This window comes from Ambystoma mexicanum, chromosome 8 (assembly GCF_040938575.1).
Source record: "Ambystoma mexicanum isolate Mex_15411 chromosome 8, UKY_AmexF1_1, whole genome shotgun sequence".
Classification (NCBI taxonomy): Eukaryota; Metazoa; Chordata; class Amphibia; order Caudata; family Ambystomatidae; genus Ambystoma; species Ambystoma mexicanum.
In genome coordinates this window covers 1,562,772,893-1,562,791,164 of record NC_090929.1, presented here as the reverse complement: position 1 = coordinate 1,562,791,164, position 18,272 = coordinate 1,562,772,893, and the positions used below count along the sequence as shown (strand labels likewise).

At 45.2% G+C, this 18,272-nt stretch overlaps 1 protein-coding gene and 1 long non-coding RNA gene across 2 annotated transcripts in view; one reads left to right on the top strand and one right to left on the bottom strand.

The window, feature by feature from the left end:
- Positions 1–18,272, top strand: part of LOC138473200 (uncharacterized) — an 84,552-nt gene that overhangs the window by 277 nt on the left and 66,003 nt on the right. The window lies entirely within an intron of this gene.
- The window catches only part of MXI1 (MAX interactor 1, dimerization protein), a 203,630-nt gene that overhangs the window by 120,070 nt on the left and 65,288 nt on the right, over positions 1–18,272 (bottom strand). The gene's annotated exons all lie outside the window — the stretch shown is intronic.

The following is an 18,272-nucleotide window of genomic DNA, read 5'->3' as shown; positions in this document are numbered from 1 at the left end:
TCTGCCTGCATGCTGCTGTGCGGAGATGGTTGTTTTCTTTTCACGTGCGTTCTGTCCCTTGTTGCCACGCTCGTTGGCACTCCAGGTCTCGTTTTCTCATCAGAATCTTGCAGCAAGGTCTCGGCGACTCCTTGACGGTCTTCCTGGCTATTTGGGCGAAAACCTTAAATTTTCACTGCGCGAGGGCTCTTGCACTTTGAGATCCCCGTGCTAAATTGGACACTTGGAACGTTTACACCAAAATGTCATTGTTTGTTCTATCTTAATACCCTCTTGCACATGCATAATGCTTGATTCGGTGTAATGGGAGTTTTTTTTTTACGTTTTGACATTGTGTACCTAAAATGTACATATATTGAAATTAACACTTTTGGAAAATGTACTGTCGCTGTCCCGTAGGCTGAATTAGTTATGCTTTCTGGTCAATTTATAGCAAACAGTTTATGGCTGGACTACTCTGTTTAGGTCCGCATAGAAGACGCTTGCCCACATGGTATGTACGCTTGCTGGGGTCAGAGTCAGACGTAACACTCGCTCCATTGGGTTCTGGCAGTATATGAATTACATGAATATGAATTACATAGCAGAGTTTCAGCGAGCCTTCAACAAAGGGTGATCTCTGAGCCAATACATTACAATGGAAATGAAGACCTGAACTTGACTTCCTTCTGCCAATCTTTAAAAAGTCTGGATCTTCTAGTTACACCCTGCAGGGTTTGTACTCGTTGACTGGCGCAAGTCCTGGCAAGGCTCAGACATTTATCAATAGTACTATGAATTCATTAGCCACTACTCGTGACATGCTTCTTTTCTGATTTATTTTTGTTAAAACATTTCAGGAAATATGATCGTGGTAATGGAAAGTTCGGAAATCTCAGAAATTGAGACGAGTGCCCTAGAACGAATTTGGTGCAGATCCAGGAGGATGGCACAGGGGCAACGTGCTTTCCTTGGAAGCAAGACGACGCGGAGCAACACAGGTTCGATCCCCTGGTCCGTGCTATCATATCATATATCATATCCAGACCGGCAGAAGACCTGGTTAAACATAATAGGCAAAAAGGGATACAAAACAGCAGTACTTGCGATTAAAAAAAAAAAGGCCCCATTTTCACCTCTGCCTTGGTACCACATAGGACACTCGCCTGGCAATCACTGGAGAAGACACATTCCCAAGCGTTAGCTTCTTTCCTCTGGCCTGCCCTCCTGTGGTGCTGAAGCATATCATGACGTTACAGTAAAGGTGCCTGATGGCCATTACCCCCTGCAGAAAAATGGGGATCTGGGATTTAGCCTTTCCATCAGTCATACCCCCACATCCAGAACTGGCGCTATCTGACCCCCATGACTGCCAGAGATGCTCCAGCTACCTCCCTACCTGGGATGGGAAAAAGACCTTGATTGGGCCATGTGACTTGCCTTAGCCTGATTTCCCCCCCCCCCCAACATCACTCTTCGTGGCCTGGGCTCCCCCAACCCCCGTGCAGTGAGCTAAAACGTGGTTGTAGATCCAACCGAGTGGAAGAAATTCCATATAACAGTGTTTGATCAGTAGAGACGCTCTTACACTCTTTCAATTTTGTAAAACTTAGGGTTTCCCCCTAAGTAACCAAGAGTAATCCAGACGTGGACCCCCTTACTCACTGTGCCTTAGAGAGGCTCAGCTTCACCTCACTGAGGTGGCCCAACAAGGCCGTCGCATGTGTGGTGTTGCTACTTGCTATACAAATGGATTTTCTCCTCTGTGAAGGGTGCAGTGAGCTACAATGTGGTTATAGACCCGCACGAGTGAAAGAAATTCCATAGAACAAGGGAATTTTACCCATGTTAAATAAAATTAAATGATATTTTATTTATATCATGGTCGTACACAAGTGTTTCGGAGCGCAAATAGCATGTTGGTTCAGTAGATGGGTCCACAATCCTTTTCAATGTGGTAATGGAAAGATCGAAAACGTCAGAAATGAAGACAAGTGCCCTAGAACGAAATTGGTGCAAATCCAGACCGGCAGAAAACCTGGTTAAAAATAATTGACAAAAAGGGACACAAAACAGCAGTACTCTGGATAAAAAAGACCCAATTTTCCCTTCCTCAATTTTGTCTCAATGGGTACCGCATATGACGCTCGCCTGAGGCAATCACTGGAGAAGACACTTTCCCAAGCACTAGCTGCTTCTGGCCTGCTCTACTGTGGTGCTGAAGCATAGCAATGACGTTACAGTAAAGGTGCCTGATGGCCATTACTCCCAGCAGCGAAATGGTGATCTGGAATTTAGCCTTTCCATCGACCATGCCCCCACATCCAGACCTGACGCCCTCTGAACCCCTGGACGGCAGCCACCTACCTGGGATGAGAAGAAGATCTTGATTGGGCATGGCCATTACCCATGTGACTGACCTTAGCCCCATCCCCAACATCACCCTTTGTGGGCTGGGTTTCCCAATTACTCCCAAAACATCCAAGATCTTGCTGCAAGATAGTGACCTGGGTCTGGCCTTCATGATGCCATCTGATCCCTTGTCCACTGGATACGCTCCACCCGGATTGTCTCATCTACTACCCTGGGCTGTTGGAGAACTGACAATCGGGCCAGCGACAAGTGCTTGCATCTTGAATTTTCCACGCTGGTTTACTGCTTGTGGAAAGTATAAGTAATATAACGTTCAAGTCTCCATTACAGTTTGACACAATGCTGTTTTAGGCTTTTCGTGTTTTAAAAATAAACCTTTTTAAAATGAGAAGTACTGACATTCTGCACTGCAGTTTAGGCATTTTTCTCAACAAAACACAATATAACATCATTGGGTATACTAGCAGACGTTACTAGCCACTGTCAGTGATTTCTAACTAGATAATTTTGTAAACTTAATTCAGGAAAAGGGATCTATTTTACGGTGTGTTGGGAGGGTTTTTTCTTGTTTTTGCTGAAAGAGACTACACCACTCCTACTGCCTGGATGTATGGCTGGCAGCACTCATTGTACATACAGAGAGCTTGAGCCCCTTATATGGGCACCCAATAGTGTGCTTAAAATACACTACAAATGAACAAATTCTAACAATTTATAAATAATTTGAAATGGTTTGGGGGGCACCTGGCGTGGGGACATGCCGTACCAGCCGTTGCAATTTTGAACATGGGGAGTAAAATGGAGCTTTACCGAGGGGCTCAAAGTAAACACTAAATTTGCAGTGATTTATAGTTCCTAATACCTCTCCATTTCTATGTTGCCTTATTTTGGCAGATCTGCAATAGGTCAGTGTTAAGCACCAGTTTCAAAGATCTGTGTGAAATCTGAAGGCACAGGTCTGAATCCAGGCAGAAGCTACTCAGCCCTTTATTTCTCCAAAGTCCATAATCTTACCACCATTCATTTTGGTCATATATGTATGTCAAAAAGTCACATGTGCTCTGGAGAGACCCAGAGCCATTTAATAGATCTCGCCAGGGGTAAATGACCTAAGGCCAGGGCAAGATGCTATTAATGAGTGCAAAATGGCACGAGAGATGGCTGGTGGCAAGTCAGTTCTACGGGCTGGGTAAAGTCCAGGGGTCTGTTGCTGCTTATCTATCCACTTTGGAAATCCGCCAAAATTCACTAGCTCGTAAAAGTGGCAGTAAGCACTACTGCCATGTTTTCCTGATCTTTGGGGTTAGAACATAATCCCGCTGAGTTGATCATCAGAGGGGGTAATTTAGGGTTTCTGTACATGGAGGCCATAGGTTCATATATCCAAGTAAAAATTGTATGTACATTTTCTACTTGGTCAATAACTTCCTACACAAACAAGCTCAGCTAGCTTATATTCATAGGCGTTCACATAGTCCTGCGAACACACCCACAAATTAACTTTGGCATGCCAGTAAACCCTGAGCTTAAGGACAGCTAAACGTTGTCAATCTCTCACAATCAAGATCGAGATAAACTACAACTCCAAATGGCATGATTCATTTGGAAAGTGGGACCAAATAAATGTTGCACAATATAGGTAAGATCAATAGGGCTTTGAGGATATGTGGTAAAGGAGGATTTACCCCAAACAGCTAAATAAAGAATCCCAGGACACATTGGAATTTGAAACGGCGTTTTAATGACAGTATAATAACTGACGTCTCTGCTGTGGTCAGTACAAGTAAACAAAGTGTACATCCATTTTTAGCCCTATTTCTTTCTCGTGCTTCCTTCGCTGACAAGTGGAAATGCAAAAGCAGTCTCGTGCAACACTCAATAAGTCCCCGATGGCAGGGAGCCGGACGTAATCTTGAGAGGGACCAGGCACACTGTATGGGGAGGGCGCATGAACCACAGCAACTTTGTTAATATTGGGAGGCGTTAGTACAGTCCAACTTCCTTGTAAAGTTTGAGCACTGAATTTGTTTTCTTCCTTTTTGAGGTTGGTGACTCTGCCCCAAGACGTTTACCGACTGTGTCTTGCACAGCAGTGAGTCTTCAACAACCTTGGTGATGGTGTAATGCAGCACACGATTGCGGCTTAGCTTTATTGCTTCATGTACCTCGAGATTGGTGTTGCAGACAATGAATTGTCCCTGATCACTTGCTCTGCCATCTCACTGAAGTTTCACATGATGGTCATGTCACGAGGGTGGTGACAATATAATTGATGGATTTATGTGCCCACTGAATATGTGTGCATATCATATTTCGTTCTATCAAAATATTTACTCAGGTGCCAAACCTGATATGCACACAGCGTTAGGCTTCCTCATTGACTATGGTGCAAGTTGTGATATTAGGCTGCTGTGATCTGGACTGAATTCAAGTCTCTGACCCACCGTAGACAAAGCATTGTAGAATAGGGCTAGCTTCTCCTTTTCTGCAAATTCTTGGCCATCCAGGGCCTCAAACCTGCACTAATCTGCGGTACCCCTACGGTAGCAAGAAGAACAGTGAATGCGCTATGCCCTGTACATTATGCCACAGTACATATCACACACAAGTCCAAAGTAAAGTTCAGCACCTAACTTCATTTTTTTAAGATTGGTTAGTGTGACCTATAGCGTCTAGAGGAATCAAACTAGAAATACGGGTAAATAAATTAAAGGGTTCCGGATGGGTGAACGAAAAACTGTCTCCATGGTCTATTTGTGGGAATAATGGTCTTCTTTCGGGTTACCTAAGGTCTTAAAGAGTCTCTGTTCCAGGGTCATAGTGCCTGACAATCACTCTTACACAGGACATCTCACACCTGGGATTTGTCTCTCCTCCATTCAAGCCTGGATGACAAGCACATACCTGATGCCCAATCCCACAAAGATGGAATTTGTTCTACTGTGTCACCCGTTTAAGCAGAATACTATTCGAGGGAGGCTAAATGACATGCGCCTGGATGGCTTCTCACCTCACCTGGCCTATCTGCAAAATCACTTTGGTCTACTATAGCCAGCACTTTCTCCTTTTTGACAACATATTAACAAAAAGGCTGCCTGGTGCCAGATAAACCTCCTCTGAAAGATAAAACCCTTCTTTCCACCTGAAGACTTCAGAACTACAATCCAGGTCCTGGTAATCCACCACATCGATGTAGGAAATGGCCTCCTCACTGGCGTTACAGCAACAGACTTGTTTCCCCATAGGGCCGCCCAACACGCTACATCATGGCTCCAAACGGGGAACAAGAAATAGAACCACATTTCCTCCATCCTAAAGGAGCTACACATACTTCCCATTACAGGAACAATACTCTTAAAGGCTCCTTGAAACACCTGTAAGGCAACCACTGCGCGCACACCCGCTAATCTAGTTGCAAAACACTGTGGGTTGCACTTCTCCAGGAGCAAGGGCATTGATAGGCTCGAGGTGAAACCGGTAAGCAAGGTAAAACACTGAAACAGGTGTTTCTTGGTATGTACCTACATACTGGAACACCATCCCAGTGACAATCCAGACAGTGCCAATAGTCATGCAGTTTGTTAGGGATCAATACCTAGGCTCCATGCGTTCTTGCATCACATCCTGCGCCATGGCCGAAACATCCAGTGCCACATATTATAACCCTCTCCTTACCTCATGTTGCCCTCAGTGACATGTACAGTAGTCCATTGGTTCCTTGCTGGTTTGTGCTATATTAAACCAAAATACAAATGGTGCCTTGCTCGTTTCTTGGCCCTTTTCCTACCAGAAATAATTTCTTCCTGCTTCTCCTTCAAACCTGGTTCATGCCACTGTCCGGGATACAACACACTGCAATCTCGGTGGTATCTCTTTCCATTCTTTCACTAATATTAGGGGTATTGGTCCCACTATCCCGAGTTATTCTCAAGGTCTAAAGAATATAGTGTTCTCCTCGATATTCTCTAGCTTGTCTTCTGTGATGTTAGCCCTTTTCTGTGCACCGCACTACTGAAGTTTGGCGCTGTGATTTAATACCCCTCCTGACTCCTTTATACCAAAGGTGTGTTCGATTTGCCTGGCGGAGCCTTCAAAAAGGTAGACCGCCATATTTAAGTTGGGTGGATGAGTCCTGCACACTCTGCTCTAATTGTTACTCGCTTTCTCTGGGCAGCTTCCCCCTCTTGTCTCCCAGTCCCACCAATGGCCTTAGCCTTTACCAGTGGTACTTCTCCTGGCGAGCGTAATCGGCTTAGTCTTCATTCCAGGTGCCGGTTTAACTTGTTTGCTTGTGCACTGAAGCATGCCTGGTTGCTCTCCTCCAGCATGCGTCTCTTGGATTCCCTCATTGGTGCTGGTCCCACTCCACTATACGTATCCCTGGTGGTCTTTTGTCTGGGTGTTGGTTTCTCAGGCACCGCTCAGTGTTGTTCTCTAGAACTGGGAATCTTTATAGTGCCCTCTTTTTAAAGTTGTTCTTAAACACCTGCCTTTATCATGCCCTGCAAGTAGGACTTTGTCCCAGTCCTTTAATGCTTACCATGTTTGACACATTGAAGAATCATCGGGTTCCCAGAGAATGGTGTTGTTGGTGGGTTTCTCCTTATAGTAGGTAGGTGATGACTCAATGCTGTGAGGTGAGGGCTTTCATCATTTGAGGGGTACTGGCAAATCCCCAATTTACTGCCTTCAGGTAGCACATTGCACAGTGGGTGGGCATCCCTGGCCTCCAGGGCCTCTCTAGCCCTCAAGTCCGGGCCAACCAAGTAACTTTGTTTCAATAACTAGACAACAAGATGCACATGGAGGCGATCGCCAGGTAAAACCGCTCCATCCGCATGGGTGCCATCCCTGTGGTCGCACAGCTGGTGAAAGCGTTCTTGAATGGTTGTTCCGATCTTTTCCACCTGTCCGTCGCCCACTGCCAGCGTGGGAGCTATATGTGCTACTCATGATGCTGCCTTTCGAGTCCATGCACCAAGCATCCATTAAACATCTTTCCTGGAAAACAGCGTTCTTGGCAGCAATAACTTCGGCCAGGCGAGTGGGTGAAATCCAAGTGTTTTTCTCAAAACCACCCTATTTGACGTTTTATAAGGACAAAGCTATTCTACATACTAACCCGACCTTTATGCCTAAAGTGCCATCCTCTTTCCATCTCAATCATGGGTGGTTTTCCCCATGTTCTTTGGCAAACCGTCTCCAGTGGAGCGGACCCTGCACACGCTGGATGTAGTACGCACCCTCAAGTACTATGTGGCTCGTACCAAGTCATTCCGTACAACAGATCAACAGTTTTTTTTCTTTTGGACCTTCTGGGCCTGGGAAGTCTCTCTCCAAGTCCTCCATTTCAAGATGGATTGCAGCCTGCATCTCATTCTGCCATCAACAGGCTGACAGGCCGCTTCTTGGCAGGCGCCAGGCGCACTCCACCAGAGTAGTGGCTGCAACCACTGCTTTCCTCTCCGGAACCCTGCTGCCTGACATCTGCCATGCAGCCACACACAAGGGTCTAGAGTCGGCCAGTCGGTTCTGCAGAACCCTTTTGCATGAGGTTATTAAGTCTCCAGTTCTAATTTATGCTGGCAGCTTGCCTCTGCTCATATGTTTTATTGTAATACTGCTTTGTAATCTATTCACAGCATGTGAATCTATGAAAGATCCAATGATGGAGGAGGAATACATTAGTTACCTGTAACTCTGGTTCTCCAGCATAGGTATCTTTCATAGATTCACATGCAACCCTTCCACCTACCCTGCATGGCTCGACTTTTGGCTCTTAATGCCACTCACGTGCGCTTGTCAAATCTGAAGATGGCTGACAGGGGAGGAGTTCCTATTGGCTGTGGGCAGTATGACCCAAAATGACTGCAATAAAGCACAAAAGTGACGAAAGTTTTCAGTTTAAGTTTAAACTGCTCTGTTACTGAGGATTTCCAGCCTGATGACAGGGAATATTCACAGCATGTAAATCTATGAAAGATACCAATGCTGGAGAACCAGAATTACAGGTAGGTAACATATTTCTTCGCACACCCTCTGCCGCTGATTTCCACAACAAAAAATGTAACTATTCAATCTGACTTGCCATTGGCGGGTTGCCCATTAGCAAGGGAGCAGATCTTCATTCAGTAATCCAAAAGTGGTTAGTAACTGTGTTGGTCCTTTATTTCCTTTCCCCCTTATTAAATGCAAACCATCTGGGTTTGAACAGGAACATTGTCAAAGCTGCGTTGCTGTTTCTTTTGTTTCCCAACGAGCAGTGGCCACCCTCACCTGTCACAAAAAATGTATCGCCTAACGGCTTAAAAATGATTTTTGTGCCAGTGTCCCTTATCTCCTGTTCTTGTAGGGCTCCGAATAATAAGGACTAATCCTGGAGCTGAAGCCCGCAGACTGACGTGTGAAATTGTTTGCAAAAAAGATTTTGTACCTATTCTTGCCCGCCACCATCCTATATTGGATGTGACTGCAGATCTGAGAATCGGCTTCACATGCACATAGTGCTTCAAACCCCACCCAAGCTGCATGGACTGGTGCAAGGCTTTTTCTATAGTCGTTGTCTACCGTTCGAGGTCACCCAAAAGAATTATGTAAAAAGGCGCCTGGGAGGCTACATGGGCAGAGTTTCTAGATTTAAAGAATTTTGTCAGCAGTTCACCTTTAGCTATGGGTGATTAGAGTAATAATCCACGATTGTTTTTATGCAGGCAGCGTTTTTCATCCCTGCTGCAGCCCTTCACATTTCAGGGTGAGTGAAGTCTAAGGCGGTTGGAGACGCTAAATCCTGTTTGTTTCATACTGTTTGTCAAGCTGATTTCTTCATCATGTGTTCTCATGCAGAATCCCTCTAACGGTCTGGGTCTGTGGCTCAGTGGACTAATGCATCCACTGCAGGGGCCTTTGCTTGAACTCATGGTCACGGTTTGATTCCCAGCAGGATCATTCTGCCTGTCACCCATGGGTACCAATGAGTTGGGTAACATTCAACATCAGTTACCCATCTATAGCACCAAGATAGCCCTTGGGCATGTTGCCTTTCTTTTGTGCTTTTCAGAATATGTATGTTGCATGATCTGTAAGTGCATTGTCAGTTGCTAAATGGACTTGGAGTCTACCCACTTTTCATTTGACTAGTGGTAAAATAGTTCAATGAGTTGTGATGGACTCCCTACTTGGCGGCAAAAACATCAGGTTAGAGTCTCCTAGTTGCATTAATTTGATTGTATTGAAGTTCCATTATATAGCACCTTTTACCATTATTCTAGTGTCCGTGCGCTGGTGGTGGGAACGCTCTCAAGGACCGAGGTCCAGAGTTTTGGAGATCACGGATTAGGATTAGAATGCTTTTGTGCATTTGGCCAAATAAGGCTTAGCAGGGCTGGCCAGGCTCCGGTAGAAAGCAACCCATGAGATCAGGCATGTGGATGGATGCAGAGAGTCTGGAGATGGTGCGGGTGCTAGAGACTTGCTGTGTGTCCAGCGTGCCTGGATTTGTCATAGGTATTCACTGCATACTGATGTCAGAGGTGTTGCAACGTTGTCTGGTGTAAGGAGACGGAACAGTTATGTGACCAGCGGGACCAAATTTGTCGTAGTCGTTGCTGTATTCTGATGTGTGCAGTTAGCTATGCTTGCGGCCAGTGTCCACAGGAGTAGTGCGTTATACGTACCTAGCAGTTGGGGTGATTTGTTGTATATGCGCCCAATCAGGTAGTGGCTTCCTCTGTCGATTCTTGCGACTGTTATAAAACGGTTGGTGACAGTCTTTGCTTCACAAATTGCAACTCGAGGAGCAAGGGCTATACTTGCAGGCTTTTCCAGGTGGCGAGCATGGCAGAACTTCCGAAATATTGTGCGCAGACAAAACCTTCACAATTGTCATCTTTATCATGGGCTGCCAATCCTTTAGTTCATCCAGGCGCGATAACCGCCCATCCCTCAAGACCTTCCAGTGTGAGTCCGGACTAGTTCTCGATTGCCTTCCCATAGTAATGTGCGAGAAACCCCCACCTGGCCTTCTGCCGCGAGACATGGCCATGGCACACAATACCTCCCATGGCCATGCCCTGCTGTGCATCCTAATCTAACCGGGTGCTGTTCTGTCTCAACCACTTTGACGGCAATTTTCCTGTTTTCCCCATAAGTGCCAGGTGCAGTGACTAATCGATCCTGTGACATTTCATAGTGTGAAAATCTAGATGAAGGACTGTGTTTACAGTTGGCGGTGCTTGTGGGAACCAAGGTCATGAATGGTGTTTTGATAATGTCTGAAGTCTGGGCCGCCGCAATAACGGCCGGCGTCGCCAGGTGCTGCAACGGCAGGTGCCGCCGCGAAAACGGCAGGTGCCGCCTGGTGCTGAATGCCCATATGCTCTGATTGGGGAAGTGGAAGGTTAGGGACAGGTTTCAGAATAATGCATCAAATAGCCAGGTTTTGAGGACTTCTTTAATTATGAATATTTTACACTGTTGGTGTACTGTTTGGAACAAGGCACCACAAGATGGTGAACATTTGAAAGAATGTATTGAAACCATCCAAAACGTGGCACATCGGAAGATGTTCGCCATTTGATAGCTGTTGTCTGCATAAGTGATCTAGTGCCTTGGTCTACGTCAGCTGTGCTTTCCTGAAGACTGGCAGCCTGGGTGAACTCTGTTTTATAGGGCTATAATGAACAACATGTTGAATACAACATGTGCCTTAGTGTGCAGGATGATTGCGTATATGGCAGTACCCTAAGGGCCAGCATAACCTGTGAGACAATCCTTCAGCTGACGTCCATACTCCCCAGAGGAGAGTCCCGTTCCATGAGGCTAGGGAGGTGAGGGCACTAATAACTAGTCCACATAGGGTTGTTAACATGGGGAGGATCTCATGGGGAGAGACTTGCATCCTGGGGACAAGGAAGTGCATATGGGACACAGACCCATTATCTCCCTATCCCACAAGGTAAAAACATCATCCAACCCTTCCTTACCTATGGTAAAGTCTAAGATGATGTGTTATTGTAATGTGGCAAACAGTCAAACTATGATGGGTACTGGTATGAAGAAGAACCCAAGAACACTACAGTCGAGCATGAAGAGTGACGTTACGCTGGTGCAGTCCTAGCTACTTAAACTAAGCCGTAAAGGAGGACACCAAAGAGCATGCAAGTTGGAAACTGGGCATTCAAAGGCTGTGCCAAAGCAGCAGTTCAGAGTGTCGAGAACGAACCGAGGGACGCCAAGAAAGCATCTTGTCCGTTGGCTGGTCGTCAACCTTGAAGCTGGGAGTCGGTGTGGTGGTGTGACCTGTGGTGGGTGGACCATGCAGTCCAAGTACTATGCCAAAACCGCCAACACTAGCCTATTGCAGAGCTGTGTAGGCGATTGCACGGGAAGTACGAGTAACTGTGGTGGTTGTGTGACCTGTAACGGGTGGATAGTTTGGTCTGAAACTTGTGCCCAGACCACCAGCAGTAACAGACCCCGAAGTCGAGCAGGCCGGAGAAGAGCAAAAGAAAAGAGTACGAATCCACAACCCCAGGCGAAACGGGAAGAGTTCACAGAGAGAAGGTGACGGGAACAGTAGGGGGCTGGGAAAATGTGAGAAGGTAAAACCAAAAGACAAGAGAGAAGTAAACCATTTTGTGAGGAAACTCAATGGGTGCCTCTTCGTCGTCTCACTGGGGGCAAGTTGAAGGACAGTGTTCATGTTAGGACAAGTAAGGTCAACAATAAAACTGGACAACATTTTAAGAATTGATGAAGAATCTAAAATGGCAGTAACTCAAGAAAAAATTGAAAAGTCAAGGAGAACTAGTTACAAACTAGGAGAAGGGAGCCATTCTCCTAGTCCAGTGAGTGATGTTTCTGAGCACCGTTATGAAACCTAAACTTGAAAGACTTTTACAACGGTGCATGGAGTAATTCGGGTGGGTTGGGAGAACTCTTTTTCCTCGGTTTAGTAATTTGGTGAAACGGGATTTCAAAGAAGGCCGGTAAGCAGAAGCCAGCATCCTTTGGAAGTGGTCTCCGAGAACATCAAGACATTAATTCCTCAAGCAGTGGAAGTCCACAAACGCCAAAGTTCTGATGCTCCACTGAGAATTTCAGAACCGCGGGGGATAACTCTTAGTCTTTTGTCAAAGTTGATTTTCCTCTTTCTGTGGATGTGTGAACACCTGATTACCCCAATAGTCTACTCCCGCCCCCTCGCCTTTCCTTTCAACAAAGAGACTAAATCCTTAAACCGAGTCAAGAAGGGACTCTAATAGAAGAAAGCAAGGAAAGAGAAGACTGAATAAGAAGAGACTTTCAGGTCAAAGTTAAACTCACAAGCTAGGAGAAGGGAAGCATTTTCCTAGCCATTGAAATTTCCAGCCCGGAAAAGAGACGCATTCTCCTGGGGTATGGTTTTTGTTGTTGTGGACTTTTGTGTTTCATTGGTAGGGATAGCTTAGAAATTCGGACCAGGACAGTGAACGTTTTTGGACATAACAAACTTCCTGACGCACAGGTTTTAGTTTGGTTGAGGTAGGGAAAACCACCTCTAAAGATGGGGAAAGATAGGATTTTGAAATACCCAAATAAAGTCTATAGCCAAATCATTAGATCCTGGACAGTGTAAGAGGATTCAATTCAACACTACAGCTAAGTCAATGCCTAGTCTGGGATACTGAATGAAAACCCTTATTGATATATCTTTATGTCCAGTTCATGCGTTCTGGATGACTACCCCTATATAACACCCCTCTCTTAGAATCCCCTGACCCCACTGAGCCAAATAGTAGGTTTGTTTTGCAAATTTAAAAGATTTATTTGAAAAAAATTAAACAATGTATAGATATATCACACTTTGATAATAAATTAATAATTGGATATCACACTTAATCTGATATGATAAAGATTAACAACGGAGAATCTGGCACTAGCACACTTGTGAATAGGAACAGAAGAATAAGGTGGTAGAGAATGCTTTATATAAGTCAGATGGATGTAATGTTGAATGAAAATGCAATACAGAAAATACTCAATATGATTTCAACAAAACAATGTAATCACTTTTCTCTGGCAATCCCCTCCCCCCTTTATGCAATGCAAGGAAATGGAAGGAAAGCACACAGTTCTCAGAAATGCAATCAAATGTAATTCAGTTCACCCCAGCAAGCTTAGAGTACAGATCGGAGTTTTAAACACAGGCCCAAAATGCTTTTATATGTGCTGGCAATGAAGTGAAAAATATACTAAACTGCTTTTAATTCCCTCTAGGAGGTTCAGGGTGAGTGAAATATACTTGGGATGAGTTCAGGCTCACTTTAGCAAGGATCTAGGAGTAACTAGCTGGTTAAACGAATTTTTGGCAACTGAAAGCAAGAAGCTTCTGTTTTCACACGTGGAGAAATTTGCAAATCGCGGCAAATTCGCGGGTGCGCCGGGCGCGATTACAGAGGAACTACAAGGACTATCACTATCGTTTTGGGGTCCTAGGACAGCCTAGGATCTCAGCTTCCAGATGAAAGTTACTGCAAGTCTCTAAGACAAACGGTCGCGGAGATATGAGCGATTTTGTGAAGGTCGTTTTTCAGATTTGAAATTTTAAAGTTCAAAAAGACAAGTGCAGCTTGCAACTAGAAAATGACAGGTGACAGCTTTACAAATGACAGGTGACAGGAGACAGTTCTACTTTAATATAATTCAATCTATTTTAATCTAACTAAGAGATTGGTTCTGCACAGTTCTACTAGGTACTCACAATATATTTTAAAATATGCCTCGCCACGGATCTGGTCAGGTTTTAGACTGAACTCTGGTCTGGTCTGGGTCTCTTCACAGTGATCTGGGTCAGCTCTCTCTCTCTCTCTCTGGATTCTGGAGATTGATGGATTTGAAGTCTGGATCTTTCTGCACAGCTTTCTCTAGAGATTGATGGAGGTAAAGTATGGATTTTCCGGCAGAGTTTCCAGCTGCAAATGGATTTGAAGGTCCCTATCTGTCCTGTCTGTCTGCTTTTATCTGTTTTTAAAATGGGTGTGTGTGCAGCATCACTAGGCTCTACCCCTCTCCACTTGTCATTGGCCACTTCATCCGCTTCCACTTGATTGGGGGAATGAAATGAAGTGTCATCATAATGAGGTCTGTTTATGATACAGAGAACCCACCCCTGTCAACTTTACACACAATCTATATTTGCTCAAAAAACATATTTGCACAGGTACACATTTGTTTAAAATTACATGCACCCTTCACATATCACAGGAGGTATACCCTGTCCAAATCTGCTCTTCCTGGAGGCTTGCATTCAGAAATGGCAATATTTGCACTTTTTAACTGGTTTGCAATATCGGACATTAACCCAAATTTACACACATGTGCGCGAGTATGGACATTAGTTGATGAAGTGTCAGATTTTTCACATGCACACATTTTGAGTAATGTCCTCTTTTCCGCTAAAACCCCCCTGAACATACCACCGGGTCCTAACACGTCTTAAAATGTGGGCAGAAAAATCACAAGAATTATGGTATCATTTAAATAATTTTCACAAGTCCGCTCTATGAGTTATTCATCTTTTTAGAGTTATGTTCTGGCCCCAAAGGGGTGTGGTTTCCCCCCAGCACAAGGTTGAATTTCTGGTTTTTCCAGTTCTGCCAAGCCAGCTTGCTCTCACAGGCAGTGCTCCTCCCCTGTCCTTCCAGGAGGAAGCTCCATTTACGACTCCCGCCAATAAAACATTTGCCTGAGTCAGGACAGGGCTTTGTTCAGAGCTCCTGTATTCTGTGGGGCTCCCCTTAATTCAATTATCAGAGAGATGGCATATCCTTAGTGTGGCCAGCAAAAGGCAGATAGGCCTGGGAACACAGCTGTGACTCAAGTCTCATCTCCTGTCGGGGGTAGCTGGTGGGCAGAATTCAGTTCCTTAAGCCAGGTTTCAGATAAAATGTCACTTTTTGTTACCCAGTTTAAGTCAAGACAATGTTTACATATGCAGCTAGACTGCTGATTCTAAGTTTAAAACTATGACATTTAAACAATTGCAACCTATGTGACACTCAAAGTAGGTCACTCATTTCTTTTAAACATTTAGATTTTTAGTGTCTTTCAGTCCAAATTTACTTAAACTGCTGAAATCCACAGCTCAGCCAGTCTTGTTATAAACCTTCAAGTCACTTCAGAATATAACTTTACATTGGATCCACCTCTCAGTAAGTCTTTCTTTGGCTTGCCTTGGGTTCATTTATTCCGTTTTACACAAAAAAAGTAAAATCTGGTGTTGTTTTAAAACGCCGGCTTTTTGATAGTGGTGAGTACTGGTACTGCACCCCTTTTTGGGATTTAAGAAAATGAATTCCCAACAGTTATGGGTTTGCGTTTGGCAATCAGCATTGCCATTCCCAATGGTTTCAGACTACTGTGTGGGTAGTCCAATGGTGGTTTTAGGCAGTGTCCTTCTGTGCCCATAACATCGGCAAAAATGAGTGACAGCCTATTCTTCATGCATTTCCCTGTGCATTTTCTGGGAAGCTCTGGCCATCATGATGTTTTCCATGTCAGTACTGCACAGTTTTGAGGTAGGGCTTGGATGCGTGGATAAAAACATCCCACAACAGACACCTTATTCTATGTCACCACACTGGTCAATATGAGCAGGTTAGGTATTGGCAGTTTTGACAATTGTAATAAGTTCTAGTGGGCTTTAAACATGACCTTTTGGCACATGTTTTCAAACTCAGATAATCCTCTGAAAAAGTCACCAAGCTGGGCCACTTCCTTTCCTTTTGTATATCCGGGCTCTTTTTTTGCTTAAGCACGACACCACACTGTCAGATGCTACAAATGCACAATTGCAAAGCATTTGTGCAAATAGGGTAGAAAGAGAAGAGCTATCCCAATTCTTTCTACACCCAAGCTTTAAGGATTACCTTCAACTTAATTTTCCCCTCGGGACTCCTATATCTGTTTGCCTACTCTCCTTCCCAGATCTGCCCCCTCTCTGCAACCTTGCCCTTCGTTGGCCTATTTCCTCACCCTGCTCTTCTTCCTAGCCTCACTTTCACTTCCTGCCTCTGGTCCTTATTTCTATCCTGCCCCCACTTCTGCCCTACTTAAATTCCTAGCCCATTCTTAGTTGATGCTCCAGGCACTGATTTCTCTGCCTGTCCACTCTCCCAAAAGGCTGCACTCTTTCTCAGTCCTGCTGTCTCTCCTCATCAAATAAGCCCAAGAGAGTGCCTGGCAGTTGGTGATAGTCTACCTATCAGGAACTACCTTTCACTCCCTGTGCCTACTAGATAATTAAAGGATAAAGGCTTATATGCAAAGGACAGAAGTTATAGCTTGCATCTCATGTGTATGTTACCTTTGAGCCACATTTTGTATTGGCTCTGTGTTCTCCAAAAGTAGCTCCTGCTCACTGCTTTGTGCTTTGTTCTAGGAGTTGTTTTAGTTCCTGCTCATTAAATCTTTTTTCGAACCCTAAACTCTCCACCTTTAGGGATTTTTTCATATGTGCTCACTGACTTCAATGAAAACCCTTTTTTTAAATTGCATGAGAAACATTGCTGAATATTGAACCAACATTATGTATGTTCAATGATTTTCCAGAGATGTTCCTATATTTATTTATTGATGATTTGTAATGTGCCTATATACACGTGTTTCGAGGTGCAGCAGGAGATAGATGGGGGCAGGAAGGGAGAAAGTAGCTATCCTGATAGGCCTTGCGACAGTCAGATCTGTGCGACAGTCAGTGCAGTAACGAGAAGTGCAAGGGGCAAGGCAGGTGGAGAAGTGCAGGCACTTGGTGGAAGGGCCCATGCGAAGGAAAGTGTCAGAGAGGCCAGGTGGGCATGTCAGGGGGAGGAAAAGAGTAAGGGGGGGGTCTGCAATTAAGGCACTGGGAGGCTACAAGGGGTGTAACATACCCAGTTAAGTGTAGGCAGTGGGACCTGTGAAGGCAAATGCGGATGAAGAGGGTGAGGGGGCACAAGAATAATTACAGAGGAAGACTGGGTTGGGGATGGTCCGGTGCCCTCTAGGACTCTGAGGGAACCAGGCCACCAGTCACAGGCAGTTGGAACTTTAGCAGGGGAGGAGGAAGGAAGAAGAGAAACGGAAGCTCTTGAGGAGCTTCCGGAACTTAAGGAGATCTGGTTCTTTGCAGAGAGTTGATGCTAGCTGAGCGAAGGGCACTCTTGGGGAGGTATTTGGGGAAGGGAGATGAATATAGCGTGGTTCCAGGCCCCAGAGAGCCTTGTGGATGATGCAGGGGTCTTAAATTTTACCCTCGCAGCCAGTGGAAAGATTTAAGAGCGGGAGAGAGGCGGTCCGTGGCGGTGGGGCCAAGGATTAGTCTTGCAGCCCTGTTCTGGATTAGATGATGAAGGGGGCGAAGGGAAGAGTTAAGCAGATTGGCTGTTGTAGTAGTCAATCATGGATAGAACCAGAGCTCTGGAGACGTTGAGTTTCTGGGGGATGGTGAGGAAGGGGAACATGTCCCTGAGGAGGTGAAGCTGGAAGTGGGACTTCTTGGCCAGGTCCATGATGTGAGGAGAGGAGGAGAGGGAGGAGTCAAAGATGACACCAAGATTTTTTTGCTGAAGGGTGAGGGGGTGGGGGGGCCCAAGGAGGGTGGCCTGATTGTGGGGGGAGAGGGAGCAGAGGTCCCAGTGAGAAGGATCTCTGTCTTACTGACATTAAGGCAGAGATTGTTAGTAGTGCACCATTCCTGAATAGCAGACAGGCAGTCGTGAGTGAGAGCGGAAGAAGAGAAGGTAGGGGAGGGTAGCTTGAAGGAAGGCTGCGTGTTAGCATAACACTGAAAATTAGGAGATCAGTTAGGCTAGGGGTGGCCAAGTAGATATTGAAAAGCTAGGGTGACAGGATAGAGCCATGAGGGACACCACTGGTGGAGAGTGAGTCAGTGGAAATAGTTC